At 41.6% G+C, this 24,759-nt stretch overlaps 1 protein-coding gene across 4 annotated transcripts in view; it reads right to left on the reverse strand.

Moving 5' to 3' along the window:
• The window catches only part of ZNF385B (zinc finger protein 385B), a 275,321-nt gene that overhangs the window by 114,191 nt on the left and 136,371 nt on the right, over nucleotides 1-24,759 (reverse strand). Inside the window, exon 1 of one of the 4 annotated variants that reach the window (XM_039327151.1) lies at nucleotides 14,671-15,014. The exons of the other annotated variants lie outside the window; for them this stretch is intronic. The gene's annotated coding sequence lies outside the window, so the exon portion shown is untranslated. Of the gene's footprint in view, nucleotides 1-14,670; nucleotides 15,015-24,759 lie in introns of those variants that run through there. 4 annotated transcript variants of the gene reach the window in all.

The raw sequence follows: 24,759 nt of genomic DNA on the forward strand, positions 1-24,759 counted from the left end.
GAGACAAACCTGGGATTGAAAATTCTGCTTCTAACTCAATACCTTTTTGCACAGACTCAGTAGCACTTTCTTCACATTGGCTGACTGAGTTACCACATGACTCTTCCTGCTCATGAATATTCCAACAAAAACAATTCTAGGAGAGACTGAACAAATGAAAAACTGCTGTACAGGGAAATATATCCAACACTAAATTATCACCAGCTACAATTTGCTTCATATTCTGACAGAATACATTACTACTGAATACATGTTAGACACTTATTTTGCTAATGTTCTGATTTTTGAGAGGTCCAAAACTATAAAAAGTATAGATAGTCCTCAACTTATGATCACAATTTCTGTTAGGTGAGATATATGTTAAGTGAATTTTGCCCCATTTTACAACCTTTCTTGCCCTAGTTGTTAGGTGAATCACTGCAGTTGATAAGTTAGTAAACTGGTTGTTAAATGAATTTGGCTTCCTCATTGACTTTGATTGTCAGGTCTCAGAAGGGGATAACATGATCTAGGGACATCTTCCACAGAGGAGACCTGGACAGATTCATCAGGTCGGCAAACCAGGGCCTCTGTGGCCAGTACAGGGCCACAAGGATCACTTCCGCCTGCTCTTGGAGTAGTTCGCGGATGGTCACCGGAATGAGCAGGAGGGGAGGGAAGGCATAAAGTAGACATTGTGGCCATGGAGTCCGCAGGGCATCCGTCCCCTCTGCCCCTGGAAGGTAATAACGGGAGAAATACCTGAGGAGTCGGGCATTGCTTGATGACACAAACAGGTCGAGGACCGGATGGCCGAACCTGTGGGAGATCTCGGAAAAAAGATCCGGATGCAATCCCCATTCTGAGGGGTCCACCGTAGAGCAACTCAGAGAGTCTTGATCCCCGAAATGTGTTCAGCCCTGAGAGAGGCCAGGTTAGACTCTGCCCAGGAACCAAGTAGCCGTGCCTCGGACATAAGGAACTTGAATCTGGTGCCCCCCCGCTGGTTCACGTGGGCGTTGGATGCCACATTGTCCGTGAGGATCAATACATGACGGCCTCTGATCCAGTGTCGGAATTGACGAAGAGCTAAGTGAATGGCCCTGAGTTCCAGCCAATTGATGTTGTGTCTCAAGTCTGTGTGCGACCAATGGCCCTGTGCAAACTGAGACTGTAGATGGGCTCCCCAACCGAATAGGCTGGCGTCCGTCATAATGGTGATGCGGTCCGGCTCCTTGAAAGGTGACCCCTTGGTCACTGCTTGTGAGAACCACCAGCGTAGAGACCTGAGGGTGTGGACCGGGAGCCTCACCTGGCTGTTGGATGCGCTGGCATTCACTTGTTGGAATGGCAGGAGGAACCATTGAAGATCTCGTAAGTGGAGTGTGGCCCAGGGGACTATGGCTATGCAGGAGACCATTTTTCCCAGACGCTAGGAGAGTAAGACCAGTGGAATGGTGCGGTCCTTGTATACCCAACGAGCCAGATTCCTGATGCTGACCAATCGCTTTTGGGAGAGATAGACCATGCAGTTTGTGGTGTCTATGATGGCTCCCAGATGTAGAAGCCTGGATGAGGGAACCGTCTGGCTCTTTTGGAAGTTCATCGAGAATCCATGTTGTTGGAGGACCTGAATAGTTAGTTGCAGATCCGACTGGGCTGCCTGGAAGGAGGATGCTTGGATCAAGATGTCGTCCAGGTAACACTGGACGCGTACCGGTACTTTCCGCAAATGGGCAGCTAGCACAGCAGGATCTTGATGTACACCCTGGGTGCCGAGGAGAGGCCAAATGGGAGGGCCTTGTACTGGAAGTGATGGCCCCTGTAACAGAACCTGAGGAACCACCAGTGATCTGGATGGATGGGGATGTGGAGATATGCTTCCGTGAGATCTATTGATGCCAGGAAGTCTCCCTGTCTGATGCCTCCCAGGATGGACTGGAATGATTGCATTTTGAACTTTTTGTATGTGATGTAATAGTTCAGACTCTTGAGGACTAGAATTGCCCTCCATCCTACCGAGGTCTTGGGGTCTGGCGGTACCAGTTCTCTAGAAGATGTTGAATGGCCTCCTGCATAAGTCCCTTTTTGATCGGATCCCGAGAAGTGGAACAGGTGATGAAGTGACCCAGGGGACTAGCTAGAAATTCCAGGGACAGGCCAAATTGGATTGTTTGTAGGACCTAGGCATCCGTGGATATGAGTTCCCACTGATGGAAGAAGTGGGCAAGTCTTCCCCCTATGGGAAGTGCAGTGTGAGAGTCACTTGGACCTCCTGTAGGGGCATCCTGCCCCTCAAAATGGCTCTTGGATTGGTTCTGTTATCTGGATCGAAAGGCCGACCTGTCCTATGGACGGTCATATGGCCTGTCCTGCCTGGGTGTGTATGAACGGGAGGACTGGGTGGCTGTTGAACCAGATGCCAGCTGAAAGGACTGCCTGCGGAAATACGGGGTGGCACGTTTGTCGGATCATTTATTGAGATGAGCCATAACCTTCTGCTTGTCCTTGTTCTCCACAAGGTACAGGGTCAGAGCCTCCCCAAAGAGATTGTTGCCCAGATATGGTGCAGTTGCGAGACGCCATTTGGCCTTGGTGTCAGCCTGCCAGTGTTTCAACCATAGCAACCTTCTAGCTGTAATGTTGGAGGCTAGTGACCTGGAAGCAAGGGTGGCCGACTGAAGCGTCGCATCTGCCGCATACTCAGTTGCCGCCACCATTTTGTTTAGGTCCTGGTGAGTCCGAATGTCCTCAGAAGGGACTCTGGCCTGAAGCTGTTGAAGCCACAACAGGATGGTCCGGACAAAGAAGGACGCACAAGTGGCCGTTTTAATTGCCCATGCCGCTGACTGATATGTCTTCTGGAAAGTTTGGTCCCATTTCCTGTCATCTGCCTTAAGCGCCTCAGACATGTCCCCAGCAACCGCAGTCTGGGACACTAGCGGGGTCCAGGCCTCATCCACTTTGGGGACCTCTAGGGCCTCACTTAAGTCTGTAGAAGTACTAAAAATCTTTTTATCTGACTTGCTTACAGAAGGAAATGAGGAAGGGGAAATCCATTGCTTTTTGATCCCCTTGAGAAATAAAGGACAGGGAACGTGGTGCTGGGCTGCCACCGTTTCAAAGAATATCGGATTTGGACTGGAATCCGATGTGGCTTGCGGCTGAGGGAACTGATCCAACCCAATGTTTGCTGTTGTGGTGGCCTTGCGAAGCAAGGGAAGAAACAGGGCTGAGTGGAATAGACCTCCAGTTGGGGAGGGGTCAGGGAGAGTTCCTCCTCCTCTGAAAGATTGAAGTCTGGCTGGTCCTCACCCTGCGGAGATGAGTATCCACTCATTGAGGAGTGTGCAGGAGATGTGGGCTCCTGAAACATAGGGGTCCCCGTAGGAGGGACATAAGGTGGTGTAGCTGATGTGGATGTCCCCTGTCCAGGTGGAAGGAAGGACCATTCTGCTAGAGCATGGTCCACAACCTTGGATAACAGGGCCTCAAGTCAGCCATTGGAGAAAATATCTCTGAAGTCTGGGGCCCTGAGCCCTGCTGCAGTTGGGGTGAAAGTGGCCTCAGGAGCTGAACCCGAGGGAAGAGGTGGTAGATTGGGAACTGTGTGCTGAACCAGTACAGAAGGTGTGGTGAGGGCTTCTGCCCTGAGCTGATGTTGAAGGACCTAAAGCAGCGGTTCTCAACCTGTGGGTTGCGACCCTTTTGGGGGTTGAACGACCTTTTCACAGGGGTTGCCTAAGACCATCGGAAAACACATATTTCCGATAGTCTTAGGAACCGAGACACTGCTCCGCATCCATCTCCGCATGGCCTCCTCCACCATTTGCAGAGAGAGAGACAGAGAGGCACTTTCACTTCCCTTCTCTCTCTCTCTCAGGTGGACTTACCTCCTGCAGGCCTCCTGATTGGCCCTGTGCCCGGCTGCCCCACCCCCTGGGAGAAGCGCGGCTAGGGCCTCGTGGCCTTGGAGTCACCCAGGGAAGCCCCGTGATCCCTGCTGGGAGTGGCCTGCTGGAGGCTCCACTGAAAGGACCAGCCCTCTCGCAAGCCACAGCTCAAGGGAGACCAGCCCCTGCGATCCCCAGCCAGCCTGGCCATTGGACCCGCTGGCCAGGAAGACACGCCGGAGTCCAGGCTGCCAGGAAGGAAGAAGGAGATTCAGCAAAGGTAGGAGAGGAGAGCCGCCTCCTGGGGCCCAGCGCTGGCGGCGGCTTCCTTGCCATCCTCTTCTTCCTCCCCTTCTTCCTCCTGCTGCCCCAAGGCTGCTCGGGCAGACGCTGGGGCAAAAGGGGTGCCTGGGGGGCGCAGCCGGGCTGGCAGGGGCCACGCGGCACCAGCCCCCACTGCAGCTCCATCGGATGGGCGGAGGGCAAGGCTGGGCAGCATGGAGTCCTGGCTCGGGCAGCGGCAGCGGTTTTCTCGCCCTTCTCCTCTCCTTCTTCCTCCTGCTGCCCCCAAGGCGGCTCAGGCGGGCGCTGGGAGGAAGAAGAGTGCCTGGGGGGGAGCAGCTGGGCTGGTGAAGGGGATGGCGGGCCGTGCGGCATCAGCCCCCACTGTGGCTCCATCGGATGGGTGGAGGGCGAGGTCGGGCAGCATGGAGTCCCGGCTCAGGCGGTGGCGGCAATTTTCTCACCCTTCTCCTCTCCTTCTTCCTCTTGCTGCCCCCAAGGCGGCTCGGGCAGGCCCCGGGGCAAGAGGGGTGCCTGGGGGAGCAGCCGGGCTGGCAGGGGCCACACGGCACCAGCCCCCACTGCAGCTCCATCAGATGGGTGGAGGGCGAGGCCGGGCAGCGCGGAGTCCTAGCTCGGGCAGCAGCAGCAGTTTTCTTGCCCTTCTCCTCTTTTTCTTCCTCCTGCTGTCCCCAAGGCAGCTTGGGCGGGCGCTGGGAGGAAGAAGAGTGCCTGGGGGGGAGCAGCCAGGCTGGCGGAGGGGCTGGCGGGCCGTGCAGCATCAACTCCCACCGTGGCTCCATCGGATGGGCGGAGGGTGAGCCCGGGCAGCATGGAGTCCCGGCTCAGGCGGCGGCGGTTTTCTCACCCTTCTCCTCTCCTTCTTCCTCTTGCTGCCCCCAAGGCGGCTTGGGCGGGCCCCGGGGCAAGAGGGGTGCCTGGAGGGAGCAGCCAGGCTGGCAGGCCGCGCAGCTTCAGCCCCCACTGCGGTTCCATCGATGGACAGAGGTCAAGGCCGGGCAGCGTGGAGTCCCGTTGGGGGCGGTGGCTGGGCTGGGGGTGGCAGGGACCCCCGATGATACTGCCGTAAGAGAGAGAGAGAGAGAGGAAAGAGAGAGAAACAAAGGAAGAGAGGAAAGAGCGAGAGAAAGAGAGAAACAGGGGGAGAGGAAAGAGAAAAAGAGGAAAGAGGGAAAGAGGAAAGAGGGAGAGAGAGAGAAGAGAGATAGGAAAGAGAGAGAAAGAGGAGAGAGAGAAAAGAGAAAGAGGAAAGAGCGAGGAAAGAGAGAAAGAGGAAAGAGAAGAGAGAGAGGAAAGAGAAACAGGAAAAGAGAGAGGAAAGAAAGAGAAAGAGGGAAGAAAGAGAGAAAGAGAAAGAGGAAAGAGAGAGAAGAAAGAGAAAGAGAGGAAAGAGAGGAAAGAAAGAGAGGAAAGAGAGAAAAAGAGAGAAAGAGGGAGAGGAATGGCGCTTCTCCAACCAAGCTGGCCGGAGCTGGCAGAGCAGCCTTCCTCCCCCCCTCCCTGGCCAGCTGGATGGGGGGTTGGGGGTCAACACAACATGAGGAACTATATTAAAGGGTCGCGGCATTAGGAAGGGGCCGCCATTTGATCCATCTCTAATCCTGCCTGTCTCTGCGCTCTGGAGAACTCCTTCTCCAGAGCCTGGTGCCTACAGCTGGCTTGCTTTTCCGCCAACTTGGAGGTTTTCTTGAGAGTGGCCTTAGCCTTGGTTGTGAGCTTGCCTGCTCCCTCCGGTTTGGAGGTGTTGTGCCGGCCGTAACTGGAGGACGATGAAGCCATGCCCATGGGTTAAGGCACCGTGGCTTCCTCCATTCTGGGTGGAGTTGTCTCAGGGAAACTGAGGCAAAGTTCTGGCAGGCAAACAGTTGGCAGAAGCAAAATTGGAGCAAGTAACGAGGACTGCTCCCCTGACCACCTGACCAAAAAATCAAATCTATCTGGGCTTGGTCACGGCAATTGAGGCTGATGCTGAAGGGACGGTTGGGGACCCGCTTGGGCTCCGCCCGGAGGCCTTAGGTGGCCAGTCAAGTTGCACCAGATAGCCCAATGAAGGGTGCAGAGGCCTGAAAGGAAGGCCTGGCAAGGAAATGGCGAAAGCTCAAAATGGTGGCTGCGGCTTAAAATGGTGGCCTGATTAAATTGGGCATGGCTATAATGTATCTAAGAAGGATTGAAATCCCCTGAACTGCATCCTGGTGAGTACTGGGGCTGCAGCCACTGGGATAGGCCTTATGCAGCCTACTGGAAGGACCACATGGTGCGCTCAAAATGGCGGTCGCGAGAACTCCAGCGACGTTACTATTCAGACCTGTTGCTGGAGCCAGGGCTCTAGTCTAAGAAGGATTGAAATCCCCACCAGAGGGAACAAAGGAACTATTTCAAGCCCCTGAGGGCAAAGAAGCAACAGGGAACTCTGTTATGGCCTCCATCGCCTTCGAGGCAAACAAAATGGCAGCCGCTACTGTCGGGCCATGCGGACGGCATCCGGAGGCCTGGGAGGCAACTTGCCAGGATCTGAGGGGACTGTAGCAGCAGCGCCAGGCGCTGTGCAGGAGCTTTAAAACGGCAAGTTGTCTGTGGAATTGTGAGTGAGCTCCGATGTCGATGTTTAAATTCTGGTGCTTTTAGTGGCAGCCAAAATGGTGGCAGCGGCTGTTGGGGACGGCTCCGGAGGACTTGGGAAGCGCTTCAAGGGAATTTATCGAGCTCAGGGAGAGCTGATGAGGGGAGGGTGTCTGAGAAAAGTTTTCCCCAGGGTCCTAGGGAAGGAGAACGGGGAAGCTGCAGCTAGCCTCCCCCCATCCTACCTCCCAAGCCTCAAATCAGCCAATTTGAGGCAGCGCTGATCCCAGCGCTGTAGGGGAACAGGAGAGAAGGATTCACAATCTATATTATTTAATTAAATTATTGAGGGGAAATTTTAGGAAAAAGGAGAATTCACCAACGGATCTCTAACCTGCTATCTGCTGAGAGAGCCAAACCTGACACGTCTTCAAGAGCTTGAGACCAAGTCAAGACTGGGGTCGTGTCAAGTTTGGCTACTTGGTCTCAAGAGCAGGCAGACAGAGAAAACCCATTGGTGGATTTTCCATCTCCTGTACTGGAGAAAAAGAGGCTACTTTGGACATACCAAAGAAACTGGCTGATGTTTTAATAATTAATATCGATATACAAACAATGTCAAGAGAATGATCTGGATAATTTTCCTATGCTGAATTTACAAAAGAGACTTGTTAAAATGTAAACAAAATATCATGAAAAGGGACAAAAGAAATCAAGTTCTAAGACATTATTTGAATGAACTAAAGATGAAGATTTCAAAGGAAGGAATATAAAGTAGACTTATTTGATCAAAATTAAAATAGAATATAAAATGATTTCTGGTAATAATGGAATTTACTGACATCAGGGCTGAAATGGATCTGTTTATAGATAAGAGATGGGAAGAAGAGATCATATGTTGTATTTTAAGAGGAGGTAATGTATAACTAAAATTGTTAATTGTTGTGATGAAGATAGGAAGTGCTTTTTTATATATTTCTTCTCTTTCTCTTTAATATATTTTTACTTTCTTTTCTTTTCTATTTTCTATTTTATTTTCTGTACCTTTTCTGTTTATTCTTTTTTATTTTTTTCCTTTAATAAAATTGTTATCTAAAGAAATAACAGAAAGATTAAGCTATATTTCTCAGAAAATGGATTGGCACAAAATTATATAGATTATATAGACACAGATATATAGATATAAACACACACACACTGTGTATGTGAGAGGGAGAGGGGGAGGGAGGGAGGAAGGGAGGGGGAGGGAGAGGGAGGGAGGGAGGGAGGGAGGGAGGGAGGGAGAGAGAGAGAGAGAGAGAGAGAGAGAGAGAGAGAGAGAGAGAGAGAGAGAGAGAGAGAATATGCTTTCACAAAGCTTATGGATCCAAAGTTCCAAGGAAATCAATATGCCTTTTCTTCAGGAGAAAACAAAAAACTAGCTCCTCAGGGGAGGGGAGGGGAATCATTTTACTGGGAGCCACTATTTAAGTTACCATTAATTAGTGGGGCTATTCATCTATTAGTGGAGCTAAGGAAAGCTGAAATTCTTTGGCAAAAGCAGCAAGCCTAGCTCAATTGTCCAGTGTTGGGCGAGCTTTGAGTCCTAGGAGGAAGAAATGGCCAAAGGATAACAATGATAAAAATGCAATGGAACTATGGTGGGTTTCCCCCCCCAATTCTTCCAGCAATCTCAGGAGGATCTCCTTTAACCTATTTGGAACATTTTCTTTTAACTTATAGTCCTCTAGCAATCAAGGGGAATAAGGGATTATTTATTTATTTTGCTCCCATAATTGTCAGCTTTTATCTTCCATAAACTTTGTTGTGGTTTTTAAATTTTTCATTATGGCTGTCATATGAAGGGAAGAACTCTTACTTGAGTTTTCCTCCTTTTATGCATTGATGAGCTTTATGCCTTAGTGCCAGAAATCCAATTTTCATAAATCATTGTTTAAATTTTCCTATGTGTATAACAGCAATAATTTGAATCAAAGAAGCCCAATTTATTTATTAAAGATTATGTAAGAGATATGCCACTCTATTTAGTTTTAAGCAAATTCAACTGTTTGCATTAGGCGCAATACTTTTATTATGCAATTCAGCATATACATACATACATACATACATACACATACACACACACACACACACACATACACACACGTTCACTTTCAAAGCAGAGGAATAAAGAAGCACAGCATCCACCTGTGCACCCATCTTCCCTCAGATATCAAGCAAAGAAAAAAGCAAATGCAGAAGAATTCAGCTGCACTAATAGCAGAGTAATATGTTCATTTTACTTTTTTACTTTATATATATACCACATGTTTCTAGTTTATGAGGTTGCTTTCTGCAATCAATGGTTGAATCCAATATATAAAAATCAGTAACAAGAATAAAGCCACCCAGAATAAAAGAGCATCATAAAACATTATAATATCATAAGCAATCACAAAAATCCACATACCATAAAAATAAATTGAAGAACAATAAAAACAAACATCACATCAGGAATTAATACTCAACAGCAACTGAAGGGAAAATAATAAAATCATTGTGAGAGAGACTTCTAGATGGCAGGACTTACTTGTGATTTGGACCTGGAGAACCCTTCTTTTATAGCACGAAACACAACTTCAGCCTCACTTATTAATGACTGTTTTCATGAGGCCTGTCCCTCTAGGGAAATGTTTCCTAATCTCAGCAACTTTAAGGTGTGTGCACTTATTACTAGCTATCATGCGAGTCCACACATCTTAAAAGTTGCTGTGGTTGGGAAACATTGCCCTGGGGTTTGACAGACAGAATGGCGGCGGGGAAAATGGGAAAGGCACAAAATGCTTTTGCATGCTGTGCAACAGGCAGGAAATTAAAATAATTATGTCCTTGTTTCTGACACTGATATGTTGTAGGTATGAAATTAAATGATAATTTTTTATATTCATAAACACCTGAAAACATTCATTTAACCCATACAGCAAATCTTAATTTTTTTTTAAAAAAATTTTTTTTTATCTGCTACCCCAACCTATTGTTGCATTAGGCAAACACGACTTTTTTTAACTGCAAGAATTATTAAAAGATCAATAGAACAAAGCAGTATTATTATATTAACAACAATATCAACTTGACCCTCCTGGCAAATAACAATTATTTAAACTGAATCTTCCGATGACATATATCACTGCATAATGAAACGGCAAATTGTAATATTTAAGAATTAACACCTATTCCTACTTACACTTCACACAGTGTATCAGCGGAGGGGAGCCTTCATGCCAGAAATGATCCCTGATGCTGTGACCAGCATTGTTCTCTCATAGCATATTACAAAAACTTCAGGCAACTCCATTTTCAGACAAAATTGCTGCTTAGGTTAATAATGAAGTTAGATGGACAAGAACAGTTCCCAGACTTCAGAGAATTATTTACCACCCTTCGACAAGTGGACCTTTTAATCTTGTCTGCTAAAAATGCAGACTATGATGATACGTTTGGAAAAGAGGAAGCATAGATCGACTCCCATCAATTCTGTTGGAGCACAGTCCTACCCCTGGAGCCCAGATTCTTGCAAAATGCCACTGTGAAATGTCAAATATAGTATTAATCTTTCTGAAGGATGGAATTAACAATTTACAGAACAGCTTTAACTACCATTAGTGTTTCTACCCCCCTCCCCATTTTTTTTTTTTTTTTTTTTTTGCTGAGAAGAAGGATAGTTGCCTATATGCAACCTGTGATTTCTAGCTCCCAAACTGTTATTAGTGGGGATTACTACGTTCTTTCCTTCATTTCTGAACTTCTGGGAGGGGTGCAGAAAGTACATTTTTACCGAAATAGACGAGGGGATAGATGGGGAACTCATCAAATTTGCAGACGACACCAAGCTGGCAGGAATAGCCAACACTCCAGAAGACAGGCTTAAGATACAGGAGGATCTGGACAGACTTGAACACTGGGCACTATCTAACAAAATGAAATTCAATGGTGAAAAAAGTAAGGTTCTACATTTAGGCAAGAAAAAACAAATGTACAGGTATAATATAGGTGGTACCTTGCTCAATAGTAGTAACTGTGAGAGGGATCTCAGAGTCTAGTGGACAATCATTTAAATATGAGCCAGCAGTGTGCTGCAACTGCCAAAAAAGGCAACACAGTGCTAGGCTGGATTAACAGTGGGATAGAATCAAGATCACATGAAGTATTAATACCACTTTACAATGCCTTGGTAAGGCTACACTTGGAATACTGCATCCAGTTTTGGTCACTACGATATAAAAAAGATGTTGAGACTCTAGAAAGAGTACAGAGAAGAGCAACAAAGATGATTAGGGGACTGGAGGCTAAAACATATAAGGAATGGTTGCTGGAATTGGGTATGTCTAGTTTAATGAAGAGAAAGATGGGGGAGGGGACATGATAGCAGTGTTCCAATATCTCAAGGGCTGCCACAAAGAAGAGGAGTCAAGCTATTCTCCAAAGCGCCTGAAGGCAGGACAAGAAGCAACGGGTGGAAACTAATCAAGGAAAGAAGCAACCTAGAACTAAGGAGAAACTTCCTGACAGTTAGAACAATTAATCAGTGGAACAACCTGCCTCCAGAAGCGGTGAATGCTTCAACACTGGAAGTTTTTAAGAAGAGACTGGAAAGCCATTTGTCTGAAATGGTATAGGATTTCCTGCCTGAGCAGGGGGTTGGACTAGATGACCTCCAAAGTCCTTTCCAACTTTATTATTGTTATTATTGTTATTGTTATTATTATTATTATTATTATTATTAACCAAGAGGCTTAAATATGATTCACATGAAAAAGAGTATGAACATCTAACTCCCTTTGATTCTTGTTATGGAAAGTTTGACTTTGTAGTAATGCCATAGTGATTGGTATGCTGGCACTAGTATTCGTGTGATTTATGAACTATATTTTTAAAACTAATTATAAGCTATTTATTTATTTATTTATTTATTTATTTATGAGACTTATATACCGCTTTAAATGCAAGCACTCTCTAAGCGGTGTACACCAGTAAGCAATGTATATATATATATTTACATTGCCCCCAACAATCTGGGTCCTCATTTTACCTACCTCGGAAGGATGGAAGGCTGAGTCAACCTTGAGCCGGTGAGATTTGAACCGCTGACCTGCTGAACACAGTCAGCTAAAGTGGCCTGCAGTACTGCATTCTAACTGCTGCGCCACCTCGGCTATATGCTTTGCATGGACATAAATCTGATATTAGGCAATTGCAAATGAGAACCTCAACCTACCATTCAATATGGTATCCAATTTGCCAATAGGTAAGAAGTGGAGTTAATATGCAGGTGATCCTTGCTGATTCCATAGCAGGGCTATCCTACCATGCCTTGTAAATCAGTCTCTCTTGTTCTGTGTAGTTAATGCTTGTAATTATGACAGGGCATGATGAATAAGGTCAACATAGGAAATGTCCTGACATACTGACATTTAAATGTATACATACTCCATTTCTGTGGCTAAGCCTTCTGTTAATTAAGTCCAGCAAAAAAAAAAAAATAACCTGTGTCTTGATGTGATCATCGCAATTAATGGTTGGCCAATCTGGATTCATCTTTTTGGAAATCTGCTTCTGTGTTTAGTGAAACTTGTTTAGTGCTTAATTAGCTGGAGATGAGTTAAATTCTGTCTCCATTGTTAATATAGTGATTTCCAAAGATAAAATACTCTTAATTTTCCTTTTAACTTTGACTTCTGGGGCAATATGGTGAACTAAACAACCATGGTATAGATCATAGAACCACTGAATAGACTGAATTCTTAAACCTCTCTGAAAAACGAGAGGGCACTGAGAGATGACAGGTTCAGCCATCTTATTCACAATGATAGCTGAGTTTTTTAAAGAACCTCATTTTCTATTCAGTTTCAAAAATTGACTAAGTATTCTGAGCTATTAAAAACCTCTGGAACAACAGGTTTGAAAAGTATTCATCAAATGATTTTTTCAATTCCAAACAAAATGAGCATTAATTACTTAAAGAATTTGAAATAAATAGCAAAAAGCTAAATAGGTTTTTGATCTAAGAAAGTTATAACCAGATCAAGGGTCCAGATAAAATTGGAATGTTGACTTTTATAAGTTTATGGAATTAACTATGAAAAATAAACAACTTATCATGGGGAACATAGTTATTTTAATTATCCTGGCCATTACAAGTCATAACAAAAGATAAGTGATGAATTTAGAAACTGGACCCTAGAATGAACTAAAGATTTTAAGCAGAAAGAAAGAAAAAAAAATCTTCAGTTAATACTGACTGTTAGAATGATACAAAATGTTATGACACTGAAAATATTAAAGGACATCTTTGAGAAATGGATCCAGATGTTAACTACAATATCAATGTTGTCAGTAAAAATGTTTGCTTCCAGGAATAGGCTGTGTTTAAAAGATGTTAATAAAGGATAGATGTGGAACGAATTTTAACTGATAAAAGTACAGAATGTGGAACTACAAATGACAGGCCAAGAGAATAATTTGGAAAAAAAAATATTAGTAAATTAAAATTAAAAAATTTACTAGATATACAGAAGAAACTGGTTGAGGTTTTAAAAATTAAAAGAGAAATACAAATGGTAAACAAAAAAATGACTTGAAAATATTTTTTTTGTTGGATCTACAAAAGAGTCTTGTTTAAGCCTTGAAATCTGTGCAATAGGATAAAGAAGTATTGAAGAGAAATCAAATCATACAAGATTTGATTGAATTAAAGATTAAGACTGTTAGAAGTAAAAGTTGGTTTAGTTGAGCAAATTTATAATAAGTCTTGTTTTTTGCAATGTTCTGACAACCTTTTATGGACTTTTTGCTGACATCAGGAGTGAAAAGTTGATGCTTTAGAAATTTGCTTATAGATAAAGGATAGGATATGGAATAAAGAGATATCTTTTTAACTTTATAGGGGATGAAGAATTATTGAATTTGTTTACACTTGTGATGAAGGCTAGAAGTCACTTTTTATATATTTCATTTATTATCTTTTTTCTTTTTTTCTTTTCTTGAATGTTTTATTTTTTCCTTTCATTCTCTTCTTCACTAAGTTAGTTTGTATGAGTTATTATTATTGTAATTGAACTACTAAATAAAATTATATTTTAAAAAGTTTCCTTTTACTCTGAAGCATATCTATCAAGAAATAATTCTCTTTGCTGTCCATAACAATGCTGATGATTCTGACATAAAGGAATTTAAAAAAAAAACTATTGAGGTGGATAAAATTTAATTTTGTACTGATATGGAATATGAAACTCATTGGCAGTTGGGGGTATACAATTTAATAAATAACAGCAATATTAATATTATGATTAAAGAACAGCTGTATTATAATTTAGGTGAGGATTTTCTGTACTTAACAAAATAATCCTCATAAAAACTATAGCTAATTTTGTCAGAGATGATTTAGTAGAGGATTATTTTATATGTTACAAAATCACACACAAACACACACATATTTCACATATATAGTGGCAAGATATCCAGTCTTTTTAGTATATATTCATCCACATAAAATGAATGATGTTCATACTCAATTGTAACAAAACTGGACCAGCAATACATATTAACACTGTTTATTAGAAATTAGAAATTTTTCTAGTGCTGGTTATTCATTTTTTTCCCTATGGAGAAATTTTAATCGTCAATTTGATGAACCAACTATGCCATACCAAAAACTCCAGCAAATCTATTAACTTTGTGGAATATAAACATTTTTCCAATTTACATACAATATATAAACTATTTACAGTTTTTAAGAAAAAACAGACACCTCATGTGGCTAAAACAAGTCTTCAAGAAACAGACTCACCTCTAGTACTACTTTCCAATTTTTATATCTTTATGTAAGACAAAGTGGAATTGAGCAATAAGAATTAAAACTTATGAAGTGTTAGATACACCTTTTGTTTAGAAATACCTTGCAAATGCTGTTGCTGTAATCATCCACAAAATCAAGGTGAACATTGCATGGAGGCAGTTGAAAATAAGGTGTTCTGCATTTGGCTGCATTATGTACTAGGCTGCACTGGAAAATAAGCCTTTGGTGATACTTGCCAAATAATAGCTTCCCTTCATCACATGAACAAGCAACATGCTTTATATATTACGTCAGGGTTAATTGGAGGTTGCATGGGAAGCAGATGCACAGATAACTGAAGATCTAGAAAGGTTTGGTCTTTAAAAAAAATAGACACACTTCTTGGAGATTACATCTGTACTTCTATATTATTTTTATTTACTTCTATATTGACATCTATGTATATTTGTTTACTAAAGTCAGCCATGTGGTTAAGTGTTTCCCAAACCTGGTGCAATAATACTACCATCCAGCCAGGTTATTGTCATTGTTTATAGACAGAGGCTGTGTTTAAAGGAAAATCAAAAGCGTATCCCTTTTCATCTATTGTGAAAGAAAATCTTAAGCACAAAAATTAATCATGGGAACAAAAAACAAAACAGAACTCTATTCCCTTTCAACTTGCCGAATGGTTGCAAAGGAGAATTAGGAATGTTTATAAATTAAGTTGAAGAGAGAGAGAGTTTGGAATTTGGAAATCTAGAAAAATAAACCTTAAAGGTGCTTAGGTATCAGGCTGTTAAATATGTATTATATCTTATAAAGGAGCAAAAGAAGAAAAATTCATGTAATATGAAATTTGGGTGTAAGATGATTTAGGTTTGTAAGAAACAGCTGGTTGATTGGTTTATACAATATTTTGCATACTTATCAAAGTTACATGAAAAATGAGCAATAATTTTTACATTAATAGAGCCACATCAAGATTCATCATCTCTTTCTGAACATGTATACTTGATGACTTCTATCCACATAATCTGAGAACTTGCTCTAAAGGGGAATACACTGCTTACAGCAACAGCTGTTTAATTTATTCTATTATAGAAGTTATGTAACTTCTTATTGTACCTAAAACTCATTTTCATATATAATTTGCATTAATATCAGGGGCATATGCCTTTATTCTCTGGTATGTTTTCTACTATAAAAGCATTGCATGAAATAACTCACACACCTGTGCAGTGCCTATTATTGTCTCCTTGTAAGCTTTGTTCTGGCATTCGTCGCGTTGCTATCAACAATAACTTGAACATGAGATTTTTGGGTAACAACCTCAGTGGCTATTCTTTTGTTGTAAAAGCTCTCTGTTGTTATGGAGACAACAGACAAAGATTGATTTTCCTGCATCACAGATTACTATTACATAGAAAAGGCTATCATGTAATCTGGCTGATGAATCAGATGGTTAACTGAAAAGCCATTCATTATGAGTATTTTCAAATGTTTTGTTAAACACATCCTGCTCAACTTATAGAAATTCATGGGTCATTCAAGCATAATTAACTACTTTATCCTACTTTTCTCCAGAATGTTTCCTTCATCCATTTTATTGTCACAATAACCCTATCAAGTAGATTAGAATGACTGTGCTCATATAACAAGCCACCACTTATTAAATCATAGATTTGACATCATGCTTGGATTTACAAAATACTTTAAACTTTATAGTTACAAACCACAACTGCAGGATTTACACAATGCAGTATTCCAATACCAACTATATTGCATTATCATCTGGGGGGGGGGGGTTGCACTTGTGTCACCTTGAAAGGATTAGCTGGTGACATCGCTGTTGCGCTGGGAACGCCCATGGACTCAACTCCATCCCACAGCAACTCTCAGGTCTCGAACACAAGCTAATCTCCTACCCAGCATCCCAACCACTCAAGCCATCACACTCCTATTATCATCTGGTATACCCGTGGGAATGGACACCAATGAGATTTGCAGCTGACTGGACTTCTCTAATTCTAGAACTACACTAGACAACCCGGGTCCTGTTGGATCATTTCAGAGGTATTTCCTTACCTAAAGAGCAAAACAGAATAGCCAAGGTTTGGCAAAAAAGCAGGAGTAAAAGCGACTTTTGACTTCCTGCCAGTTTCCCCTGTGGAAATCTGACAGAGATAATAGGAAATCTTCCCTTCCCTTCTTGTCCCTTTCCAGCAACTAAACGGCTGCTGCTGGGTGGAGGAAGGAACAAGGGATTGTGAGACTGATGGAAAACTGTTATGGAACATTAAAAATGAAATCACGTAACTACAGCAGCAGTCTAGCTGCGCAGCACCTTTCAAGTACATTAGAAGCTTTGTAATAGTTGAAGGCATTGAGGACCCTGGCATCAATGCATCATGGGCAGCAATTTTGGAATCGAGGTGCCTCTAATATGCTAATTTAAAGAATGTGTACAAAATCCGAGACCTCTTCAGACCAGTTGTATTAACAAATTTGTGGCTGCTCTAGCACCACTGGTTCAGACATGGTGATGATTTCCATCACTCCCTGCTAGTTTCAAACTGGCAGGAAATCGGTAGTTGCTCCCTCTCCCCCTGCTTTTTTTTGCCCACAGGTGGTCATTTCCTTTAGATAAGTAAATCTTGATAAAATCTTAACTCAACAGGTAATAGGTTGCCTAGTTTCATTTTAAATGGAGTAATTGTACATCTAAAGCAGGAGTCCCCAACCCCCGGGCCGTGGACCAGTACTGGGTTGCGGCATGCCAGCAACCAGTCCACACAAACAAGGAAAGCCCCATCTACAGGATGCAGGCAGCACACAAAACTACGCCCCCTCCGGTTCATGGAAAAACGTCTCTCCACGTAACCGGTCCCTGGTGCCCAAAAGGTTGGGGACCTCTGATCTAAATGATCTCAGAGTTACTCTGTGAAACAAAACAGCAAGGCTAAAACACTGAAGAGAGTAGCACACTATTTGCAGAAGTAGAGATATGTGATAAACACCAGTCAGAGATACTATGATTTGATATTTTAGGCCCAAAGAGTTTGTCTTTTAGGTACTGAATCAACAAAATAGAATACATGTAGGCCTTGATACTCTCTAAGCTGGGTTATTTGCTTGCAGAAATTTCTTTAATATCATTGTTATGTCTTGCGCCTGTGATTGACAGAGCAGGTGCAGGAAGCTGCAGTGAGACCCAGGCAGACCATGTGGCCTGCCCGGGCCAGACAGGCTGTCTCCAGCCTATTGAGTATGCGCAGAGTGGGAAAATACATTGCATTTATTGGCTGATGCTGTTCCCTGCAAAAGGTATAAAAGGGAGCGGAGCCATTTTGTGTTGTTCTGTTAAAGCTGAAATAAAGAAGCATCTGTTGTACTCCTGCCTCGTTTCAATGCCTTATCAACACAAAGAACAGAACAATCATGGTGTGAATGAGTGTTGAGTTTGCTCCTTGTTAATATATAATAGTTTGCCCTGCCAATGTTGGTGAGGATGTGACAGTTCCTTGGTAGTTCCTCGATTAGGGTATTGTTTTCTGCTTCTGGTATTAATCCCTGCTTATCTGAGTGTTGGAGATGATTTATTCTGGTCTTTTTGCTTCCTTCTTAGGCTTTTTACTGCCTCTTTTGCATTGTCTCTATGATTTCTACAGGTAGTTCTCGACCACAATTTAGCCCAAAATTTTTGTTGCTAAGCAAGAGATTTGTTAAGTGAATTTTGCTCCATTTTATGATCTTTCTTGCCACAGTTGTTAAGTGAATCACTGCAGTTGTTAAGTTAGTAACAACATGTTGTTAAGAAAATCTGGCTTCCCCAATTACTTTGCTTGTCAAAGGTTGCAAAAGGTGATCACGTGACCTCAGGACACTGCAACCATCATAAATATGAGTTAATTGCCAAGCATCTAAATTTTGATCATATGACCATGGGGATGCTGCAATGGTTGTGTGAAAAACAGCCCTAAGTCCCTTTTTTTAGTGCCGTTGTGACTCTGTATGGTCATTAAATGAAGTGTTGTAAATTGAGGACTACCTGTATTTATGGATGAATTGTCTGAATGCCAAGCTTCCAGGAATTTCCTAATATTTTTGGAGTTAGCTTGGTCCAGAATTCTGACGTTTTCCCAGCTGAAGCTATCATTGAAACTGTCCACAGTTTGTGAGATTAAGGAGTTTTCATTGTGTTTTTTTACTATTAGTTGGTATTCATGAACCTGCTCTCTAGTCTTCTGCCTGTCTGTCCTATATAGTGGCCATTAGAATCTTTACAACATATGTTGTAGATGACTCCTGTTTTTTATTGTTGGACTATTGGGTCTTTTGGTTTACTGAATATGTCTTGGAGAACTTTAGTTGATTTGTATGCTACAGTAATACTATGTGATTGTAACAGTCTGTTGGTTTTTATTTGTATGCCATGTTTATTAGTTTTACAAATAATTCAAGGTGACAAACATATTCAACACATCTTCCTCTTCCTATTTTCCCCACAGCAACAACCCTGTGAAGTGAGTTTGGCTGAGAGAGAGAGTGATTGGCCCAAAGTGACCCAACTGGCTTTCATGGCTAAGGCAGGACTAGAACTCATGGTCTCCCACTTTCTGGCATGGTGGTTTCACCACTAGACCAACTGGCCCACCACAGCCAACTGGCTGTTCCTCATGAGGAAACCGTAGGAGAGCAGTTTTCCATGGGCTTGCAGCAACCCAGAACACCAGAAAAAAAAAGAAACAGATTGCCTATATACAATATCTTCCGACAAAAGGAATAGCTACAGAACTTTATCAAAAAGTGTCTGATCGCTCAAGCCATCACAGCACAATCAACACAAAGTATGAAATGGATAGCACCACCATACACAACACAAGAGTCTAGACTATTGTAAACCACTCTTAAACAATGTTCTGTTTGGAAAAGAGAACTAGAGCTCAAGGTGAAATGTAGGAGGGAGAGTTTCTGTTCAATAGGAAACCCTTTTGCTAAAATGAATGATTCAGGTATGGTCTCTAACCAGCAACAAAAAGCTGTTCAAGCTACTTCTTATCTATTTCTCAGACATGGCATGTCTGATGCATTTGTTCAACAAAACCAATACTCTTTAGTACAATTCTGACAGAAAATCCCTTCGGTTTGACTTTTTTTTAAAAAAAGTAGTATTATTAATGCTATGTGAGTTAGCAGACCATCGCTCAAACAAAAAAAAAAAATAGATTTTTTGCAAAAAATGCATTTGTCCACTGTATGAAAACTACATAAAGTGAATCTTTCCAGTCTAAAACATGAGATCTAACACTTTTCTCTGTTTCTCTGTGTGATACAGATAATACATTTTATTCATTATTTGCACTGGGAGATTGATTAGGATCTACCTTTAGTTCTTTCTAAACCCCAAGACCTACAAACTATATCAGGAGGTGAAATCCACATTCAGCAAGGAAACTTCCAGCTTTAGTACCTAACTTGGCCTGTCTGTATGTACGTATCAGTACATAAGCGTAAGAGAGAGGAAAATATTTCTATGTAAATACAATATTTTGAAAAAGTATAGTTAATGTCATGGGAGGGCAACTATGGCCCCTTTATGATCTATAAACTATGCTGGCTTAGGAATTCTGTAGTTGAAATCCATAGGTCATAAAGGGGCCATAGTTGTCCAGCCCTGGTTAATACCATTTTGAATCACTTTTTATAGTTACAGTTTTTATGGTTATACTTGATAGGCAGAAAAGAAAAGCATCATAGAAGTCTGTTTTGCCATGAACTGAACAGTCTAAATACATTTACAATTACAGAACTTCATAACAGCCATTCCAGCACTAAAGGGATTGCATATACTGTACATATAATCCTCAATTTATGGTCACAGTTGAGACTTTGATGCAATTGTTAAAGTGAGTAATCATGTGCTGTTATTAGTTGCGAAGTCGTGTCCGACCCATCACGACCCCATGGACAACATTCCTCCAGGCCTTCCTGTCCTCTACTATCTTGTAGAGTCCATTTAAGCTCACGCCTACTGCTTCAGTGACTCCATCCAGCCACCTCATTCTCTGTCGTCCTCTCCGATGCCCTCAATCTTTCCCAGCATTAGGCTCTTCTCCAGTGTGTCCTTCCTTCTCATTAGGTGGCCAAAGTACTTGAGTTTCAACTTCAGGATCTGGCCTTCTAAAGAGCAGTCAGGGTTGATTTCCTCTAGGACCGACCAGTTTGATCGCCTTGCAGTCCAGGGGACTCGCAGGAGTCTTCTCCAGCACCATAGTTCAAAGGCCCAATTATTTGGCGCTCAGCCTTTCTTATGGTCCAACTTTCACAGCCATACATTGCAATTGGGAAAACCATGGCCTTGACTATACGCACTTTTGTTGGCAGGGTGATGTCTCTGCTTTTTAGTATGCTATCTAGATTTGCCATAGCTTTCCTCCCCAGGAGCAAGTGTCTTTTAATTTCTTGGCTGCAGTCCCCATCTGTGGTGATCTTGGAGCCCAGGAAGATAAAATCTGTCACTACCACCATTTCTTCCCCATCTATTTGCCAGGAATTGAGAGGGTTGGATGCCATGATCTTGGTTTTCTTAATGTTGAGTTTCAAGCCAACTTTTGCAATCTCCTTCTTCACCCACATCATGTGACTGGACCCAATTTTATAAAAAAAATTTTTACCATGGTCATTAAGCAAATCATGTGGCCGTTAAGTGAATCTGACTTGTCCAATTCATTTAGCTAGTTGACTGTGCAATGAACCATAATAATAAAGATGGGCTGTAAAAAAAAATTTCTGAGGCTGTTGTAAGTTTGAACCATCATTAAATGAACAGTTGTGAGTCAAGGACATTCAGCCTGGAGGTTGATCATTCAGCCTGGAGGCTAAAAATGCAGCATGGCCTTCTCCAATTCGAAGAGACACTTGTGTGGCAGGCTGAGGCAAAGAGGCAGTCCCGGAACCAGCGAAATCTGGGGGCTGGACAGGGGACAGATTGCATCTGCCCTCAGTGTGGAAGGGACTGCCACTCTCGAATTGGCCTTTTTAGCCACACCAGATGCTGCTTTAGGACCTCTTTCCAGAGCATGATACCATAGTCTCTTGAGACTGAAGGATGCCAATGATGATGAGTCAAGGACTACCTGTTACAGGTAGCAGTTAGTCCTTACTTACTGACTGCAATTGGAAATGGAAATTATGTTGCTAAATGGCTTGATGATAAAGTGAAATGTCAAGTGACTGTTCTGCCTGGAGTTTTTAAGTGAGTCACTGCAGTCATTAAGGACAATGTCACATGACAGCAATTGTGAATTCCTGCTAGCTTCCCTATTGACTTTACTTGTCAGAGACCAATTATGGTCACAAATAGTGATCACATAACTGCAGGACAGTACGACCATCATATATACACACCAGTTGCCCAGTGCCTGAATTGCAATCACTTGACAGCGGGGGACACTGTGACAGTTGCAACTTTGCACCACACACTTCAAATAACCACTGAATAAACTGTCAGTGAATGAGGACTTAGCTAGGATTCAATCATAATTTCTATAAAGCAACATAAGAATAATTTAAAGATGGAAAATAAGCAACAACTCAAATAGTTAAAGAATATTCAGAATTTCACTGAGATCACATGTCTGGATAAAATTTTACGATTTAAAATTCTTACTGAAGAATTAATTAATTACAATATTTTCACCCTCAAATCACAGGAAAGCGGCGAGAGCAAAAGAGCCTCTCTTCTCAAAAAAAGAAAAGCAACCATGTCAATGTGGTGAGATTTTACTTGTGTGAAGCCATATCTCCTATTCAACATTTTTATGGTCTCCAACATTTTTCATATTTCTCTTCGCATATTTATTATTCACATGAAATTGCCCAAAGCCCGCTTAGCCAGGAGTAGGCAATCTTGGCTCTTTTATGACTCGTGGACTTCAACTCCCAGAATTCCTGAGCTGGCTCAGTAATTCTGGGAGTTGAAGTCCACGAGTCATAAAAGAGCCAAGGTTGCCTACCCCTAACTTAGACTGAGACATTAGGCAACCTCCATGAATACATAAACAAAGACAAACGTCCACTATTGCTACATTGGTAACTGGCTAAGGCTATAGCTCAATTGCATTTTTTTTTAAAAAAAGCATTCCTTTTCTGCAATATATGAATTGCACATGAATTGCCCAAGACAACAAACTAAGGCAATATAAAACTATTATTTTAAATAAGATAATATAAGGGATCAAATTGGAAAAAGCACTTTTTCACCCAGTTGCTCCACACAACAATACCTCCCTATACTAATGTACAGGAAGTGAACTTCATCCTAGAAACTATGAGCCCAATAGGAAGACCGAATAACTTTAGTGCAGCATAATGGAATACAGCTTTCAAAAACAACTCAACTTAATTTTATTTTGTGAAAAAAAAACCTTTAGCCACATTCTAATGTTATATTGTATTTATTGTGTTGGTTTACTAAACAACCCGTTACAGACCTTATACAAATAAATATTCCTCTAACTAAAAAAAGAGAAAAGACATTCCTGTTTCCTTGCAACTGGAAATTATACAGTAACTTTGTATAATGTATACCTATGTCTACCTAAGTTGTGCTTTTTTTAAAAAAAAAACTGCTTCACCATCTTCTGCTAGTTCTCCAACGGTTGATCTTTGTGTTCATTAACTTAAAAAATATAATTTTTGCTTCCTTTTCGATGAAAAATTCAAATATTATATGTAATATGTTATGAATGAAAAAAACATCTATAAGAGAAAGAAAAAACAGAAACAGAAAAAAAAGATGGGAAGAAAAGGAAAATATTTCCCATGTGATTCTATATTGACTTCTGTGCAAATATGTTTTAATTTTTGAAGGGTAGCGGAGACAGCAGGAAAATATAGTGCTATGAGTGAACATGCCAAGGAATATACTGACAACATTCTCAGAAGCTAAAAATAAGACTGGTGCTTTAGGTATGATAGGATGGTTATTTCATCAATCACATCTAGTTCCAAAAATAGATTAACACTTTGATTCTGAAAATGCATTGCAAAGCATCATTCTCTAAAATGAAAATACCATTTGACTTAATTAATGATAAAGAATATCTCAGTTGAAGAGGAAAACATCCATTTAAGCTTGTTTCACAATGGGGGGGGTCTTGCTTTCAAGTTTATCTATATGTAAACTATGGTTTATTTATTTTATTTAGACACTGCCCAACTCTAGACTGATTCTAGGAAGCTCAAAATATAATAAAACAAAGTTTAAAAATATAGCAGACAACAAATGATGAATAAGATGGGGCAGCTGGCCAAACAATTCAGAAAAATATATACAAAACATAACCAAAAATACAACCCAGGGACTCCATCCACTTCTTTGAAAGGATTGATCCATATTCATAAACCTTCCACAAATGGAAATAATCTGTCTTCATGACACTGTACAAATCTGTTAGGCACCCTGGAATTCCAAATATTAATACATAAGGACAATATATACTGTAGGTTTATATTATAGTATGGAAAATACATGAAATTTCTGAATATAGTTGCATTTCAGTACATTCCGTACACAGATTTCTTTCACGCTGCTAAAGAGCATCTCTTTATAAACTCTACACAAGTCTGTCACTCAAACATTTCATGGTATAAATCACAACTTACAATGATCTATATGGGAACAATTTAAGACTCTGTATATGGAATAGGAAGCAACAAAACACTATCTTATGACAAATGTTATAAAATATTTCACTATTTTGATACTAGTGTATTAGTAGGTTCCAGATAACACAATTCATACCCCAGTAAGTTCGGATTTATGGCAGATACCATTGAGCTGTTATTATTTTTGAATTTGATATAACTATTTCCTCAGCAAGTCTTGCTATATTGTCTCTTTGGGAAGGGGATGTTCCTGGAAGGGATGAGTAAAGAATACAAAGAATGTATAATCCCAGCAGGGTCACTCAAGGCCTGAAGGTCATCCCAACTGCTGACCTAAAATAAGCCAGCACCGGTATTGGCAGCAGTGATATAGGAAGTCAGCAATACAGTAAGAAGCATGAACAGAAGAAAACTTAATGTAATGAAAGATGAACTGACTAGCTGTTGACATTTTAGGCATCAGCAAATTGAGATAGGCTGGCATTGGACAGGAAAACCCAGTTTACTATTGAGGATATGAAAACTAAGGAACAATGT

The sequence above is a fragment of the Crotalus tigris genome, unplaced genomic scaffold (assembly GCF_016545835.1).
Source record: "Crotalus tigris isolate CLP2741 ecotype Arizona unplaced genomic scaffold, ASM1654583v1 scf7180000024351.1097467, whole genome shotgun sequence".
Lineage (NCBI taxonomy): Eukaryota > Metazoa > Chordata > Lepidosauria > Squamata > Viperidae > Crotalus > Crotalus tigris.